The sequence below is a fragment of the Muscardinus avellanarius genome (genome assembly GCF_963383645.1).
Source record: "Muscardinus avellanarius genome assembly, chromosome: 10".
NCBI lineage: Eukaryota > Metazoa > Chordata > Mammalia > Rodentia > Gliridae > Muscardinus > Muscardinus avellanarius.
Window position 1 is genome coordinate 78,190,386 of NC_137796.1, and position 5,320 is coordinate 78,195,705.

At 36.5% G+C, this 5,320-nt stretch overlaps 1 pseudogene across 1 annotated transcript; it reads left to right on the forward strand.

Moving 5' to 3' along the window:
* Positions 1–3,710: 3,710 nt before the first annotated feature.
* Positions 3,711–4,170, forward strand: LOC308268037 (lysM and putative peptidoglycan-binding domain-containing protein 3-like; annotated as a pseudogene). The gene is made up of 2 exons: positions 3,711–3,965; positions 4,042–4,170. The product of its transcript is annotated as a lysM and putative peptidoglycan-binding domain-containing protein 3-like (transcript).
* Positions 4,171–5,320: the final 1,150 nt, after the last annotated feature.

Below are 5,320 nucleotides of genomic sequence, written 5' to 3' on the forward strand. Positions count from 1 at the left end.
AAGCAGTGTAGTACTGTTATAAAGGCAGATATATAAACCACTGGAGTTAAATAAAAGCCTAGAGATACATTCTTCCATGAATCAAGGAATCAAAGATCTTTTCAAATTGAAACTAATGATATTTGATGATCCACTCTTGGGGTCTTGGTGAGGGTCTTAGGAAAAGAGCACACTGTGAACACCCCCATTTCTGAGCATGCTATTTTTCATGTAGACCTCATGAGCAAGAAAATTCACCTCACTGAAAAAGAGCTTTAAGCATTTTACTAATAAAAAGATGTTTAAATTTTATTAAATGTTTTTCTTTCTGTGTCTCCAATTTTGGGTAGTATTGGGGATTTTTTATGCTGTATTATATGTACTGATTTATATGCTGTATTATATACCCTTGTATCACAAGGATGAACCACATATTTCTGACAATTTATTTTATATGTGCTGAATTCTACTTGTTAGCATTTTTTGAAAACTTGTCCATCCTTGTTTATAATATATATTATTTTTCATGACATGTTCATCTGGCTTTAGTATAATGGCAATCTTGGGCCTATAGAATGAACTTGGAAAGGGTTCACTACTTTTCTAAATTTTGGAAATGCTTGTGAAGAATTGGTACTAGATGTTCTTTAAATATTTGGTAAAATTCACCATTGAAGCCATTTGGACCTGAACTTTCATTTCTCTTGTGAATTGTTTTTAATTAAAAATCAATGTCTGTATGTATAGCAGGTCTATTCATATTTTCTATTTCTTTTGAGTCACTTCTACAGTTTTTTTCTGGGAATTTGTCCGTTCATGTAAATATCTAAATTGTGCAATTACTTTAGTGATATAAATGTTAATATAATTCCTTTAAAATTCTTTTTATGTTTTAAATTTCAGTGTTAACTTCTTTAATTTTGGCTGCTTAGAATTCAAATGGTGAAACAATGTAGGGCTTTGCCTCGTGTGTGTGTGTGTGTGTGTGTGTGTGTGTGTGTGTGGCGTTAGAGATTGGACCCAAGGGCATTCTACCTCTAAGCTACACTCCCAGCCTGATTTTTTATTCTTTATTTTTAAACAGGGTCTCACTAGGTTTTGGAGGGCCTCACTAAATAGCTGAGGCTGTCTGAGAACCTGAATTCTCCTGTCTCAGCCCAAATACTGGGATTACAAACATGTGCCACTACGCACAGCTTGTATCATTTTTTATTTTTCCTAGAGCCTGCTTTGGTTTATTGCTTTTCTGTATTATTTTTATTGAATATTTTATTAGTTTCTATTCTATAATGCTTTCTGCCTTCTTATTGCCTTAGGTTTAGTTCTTTTTTAACAGTTTGTGATGTAAAATTTAATTACTTGTGATTCAAGAAATTAGAGGCTATAAATTTCCCTTTCGTTGCTGCTTTTTCTTCTTCTCACAAATTTGTTGTGTATTCATTTTTACATGTCAGAACAAAATTTCTATTTGGTCTCTTGAGGTCTTTGACCACTTGGTTATTCTCAAATGCATTGGTTAGTTTCGATATATTTGTGAGTTTCCCAATTTTTCCTTTGTGCTTGATTTCTGATTGCATGCCATAGTAGTTGAGAAACATGTTTTATCAGTTCTCTTCTTACCTTTTTTTTAGCAACATGATATTTATAGCACTGAACTATGGTCTGACTCACTAAAATAAACTCTAATCCAATCGCTAAAGGATAAGAGGTTAGTAAATTTGCATTTTTTCTTTCTTAGGGCACTCCAAAGAGCAGTAGGGACTGCTGATCTCACTCCTCAGGTGGTGTCACTGATCTGATGGTGACCTGCCCTTGCTCAGTCAATGGCCTGTAGTTCAAGCAAATGACACAGAGGGAATGACTCCTCATTGAGAATCCAAAACATTGCTTTTCCAATTGTTTCAGAAAAGTCGAATTCCCCCATGTAAATATTGCATTTAATTAAGGTTTATTTTCTTCCCTTTGAAGTACTCTTTTCACTTCTTACTCAATATAGATGTTAAATATTTCCATATTTTCAAGAAATTCAATGAAAATTTTCAAAGAATTTGTAATTAAAAGAAAGGATGAGAGAAATTATCTTTACATTAACCAGAAGGTAAAATGCAGTTGTGTGACATAGGTTCACTTATTGATAATGTATTGGGCTGTACACATATGATTTTTGTACTTTGATCTGTATTTTGTTAACAGGTTTGAGCAAGAGAACATTTACATTCCCAGGGCAGCGAAGCAGGTTGAATTTTAGCAAGTTGTTATGAGGAGGAGTCTGATATACAGAGTTTAACATTTTAACAATAAGGATGAAAATTAGCATGGTATGGCATTAGTATACTGACATGGCATTTAGTATACTATATGGCATATAGTATATTGAAATAAAACTTCTTTCTCTTTGAAAAACTGTCTGAAGTTGAAAATTACTACTTCAAAATTATATGTACTAGTACTAAGATGTATCCAGGTCTAGGATTGGCAACGAATGGTTTCTTTATGTCTGAGAGCCAGGATGGTTACTCCAGGTTCACTGAGAATGTTAAAGTGTTTTGTGAGCGTGAACACGTCACTATTTCAAGACGTTGACAAAGAAAAACACCTGGTAAGGATCTGTGGAAATGGCAGCAGGTAAATCCATGGGACCATTCCTTAAGGATTGATGCAGGAGATCAGATTGGATCAAATCTGCCCCTCCTAAGCCAGCAAGAGAAAAAACCAGCCACTCTCTGGTCAGGAGGCTGTGTTGAGAAGCTGGAGAAGCTCAGGATAAAGGAAAGAAAAGCCAAAAGCTGTTGGACACCGCAGCTGGTTTTCACTAAGGGAAACATCTTGTTCTCCAAGGTTTGCATGATTTTGTTCACCAGGGACTGAGGCAAGCTCAGCCCAAACATCTGAGTCACATTCTCAGTTGTTTATGTCCTGCATTCTTGATATACTCCTGACCTCATGAGTGACCTTATTTCTCTGAAATTCCCTTTTTTTTAATTTTCATTGGTGATTTGTAGTCACACATCTTAATAGGGTACAATATGGTAGAGGTATACATACACACATCACTCATTTAGCCCTTCTGTTTCCAGCACCAAGTAAATTTTTTCAGTTTGTGATGAACTTTGAAAGACATGGGACCCCATAAAGGTAACCAAGGGTGCCCCATGGTCTACTGACAGACAAATTCAGAGGGAGAGGTTGTTCTGGAAATGTGTATGAGATTTTCCATGCAGCAGAGAAATTCTGCCAAATTGCAGAAAGACACAATGTTGTATGATATAAATGTTAGTCACAGGCACTCTCTAGAAACATACAGAAACAATTATATTCAGTGTTTGGAGGACAACCATAAAAACGCATTTCGCATTTGCAAGTTGTCAGTGCTGTCAGATGACCTACATCGGAAGAAATGCTGAATCTTAGACATATGTAAATCCACCGAATGAGAACCTCTTCCTAAATTCTGCATCTGAACATCCAGTCAGCAGTTGTAGCGTAAACATCCTCTTCCTCTTCACGCCTGTGGTTTTCGTCGCACCTGTGGGTTTCATCAACTATGAATACTTTTTGATTAAATTCATTATTACTACAATAGTTGAAAAATGATGACCTTGGGCGGCCATGGAGGACCTGGCTTGCTGAAAGCTGAGGCTCCATCATGAAATTACCTGGCACAGCAACAAACCTGGCATCCATCTCCTCGCGGCACCCCCACCCCCGCTAACAGGACAGATTTTGACAGTATGGCAGGGAGGCATCAGAATTGTAGTTTTCCTCTCTCAGGAGTTCAGTTAAATGTTCAAATACATGCTTTTGGAAGTTGTACAGACAGTGATATGTTTGGGGAGGATGCTGAAGTGTATGAGTTTCCGTCCAGAGGAAAAGAAAAAGTCTGAAGAAGTACATCCAGAGATGGACTTGATGACATTATTGTATTAACAAAAGATATACAAGAGGGTGATAGGTTAAATGCAGTAGCACTTCAGTACTGTTGTACGGTAGTAGACATCAACAGAGTTAACAATCTCATCAGCGATTAAGATTTTTTTTGATCAAAGATTTTTTTGACCTTAGGTCTATCAAAATTCCTGTTAAAAAGTTTCGTTTACTAACAGAGACGCTTTATCCTCCAAAAGGAAGATAGACTTCGGATACTTCATCTGTTCAATATACTCCAGAACAACAGGACAGTTTGCCAGCTAATGATTTTCTTTCTTCCAGTGAGTCTGCTGGAAACTATTTAAAAGAAGTAGACTGAGATATAGAGCTAATAGTAAAGTGTACAGACACCAAGAAAGAGAACCTTAATAAGATAGTATCTGCCTTAAAAGCACAACAAATCCACTTTGAACCTGATAACAAAAATTCTCAGTATAAGGATCTCTGTTACGGAGCAGACTGGGGAATAGGGTGGTGGACAGCAGTAGTGATAATGTTGATAACAGGTATAATAACACCAGTATTTTATTTGCTGTATTATGAAATTTTAGCTAAGTTAAACGTTAGTCATCATGCAACAGAGGACTCTTCATATTTGCATTCGAGACTCACACCCCCATCGTAGCATAGAGAAATGGAGAATGGAATTGCTCCAACTAAAGGAATACATGTTGATCAACAAGACGATCATTAAATATATAGTGAAGGTTCTCAGCAACGCATGCTGCTCAACACAAAACATAGCAATTAGCTTATGACAATGTAAGTGACTACCTGTGCATCTGGAATGTGATACATCAACTATATTCAGGAAATGCTTCAGATGCGAAAATTAGGGAGATTGAAGATACTTCTGTTTTTTATTTTTACCTTCCTAAAAAAATTTTGAGCCCTTTACAAGTGGATTGTGTATAAAATCCCCATGGTTGCTACTTGTTGATGTTAAGAGCAGTCAGCCCATAAATCTATTTTATCAGTGCTTAAATATGTGTTTAGGAAGTTTTTAACTTGGGAGATGTATCATATTTCTTAGTCAGGCCTAGGTATGTTTAAATTTTATCTTTTAAATAATCCTGATTTGAGGTTATTTATGGTAAATTTGTGTTTTGGGGTTTTTTGGTTTCGTATTTTTTGTTTTTTGTATTTTTGTTTGTTGTACTGGGGGTGGAACCCAGAGGCTTTCTACCTCCGGGCTATACTCCCAGACCTACTTTTTATATTTTATTTGGAAACAGGGTCTCACTAAGTTGCCTAGAGCCTCACTAAGTAGTTGAGGCTGGCTTCGAACCTGTGCGATCCTCCTGTCTCAGCCTTCCAAGCGTGGGGATTACAAGCGTGCGCCACCACGCTCAGCGATGGTAAATTTGTGAAGCAGAATAATGATAATTTTAGATGTTGGCAACTGAGAAGAAAA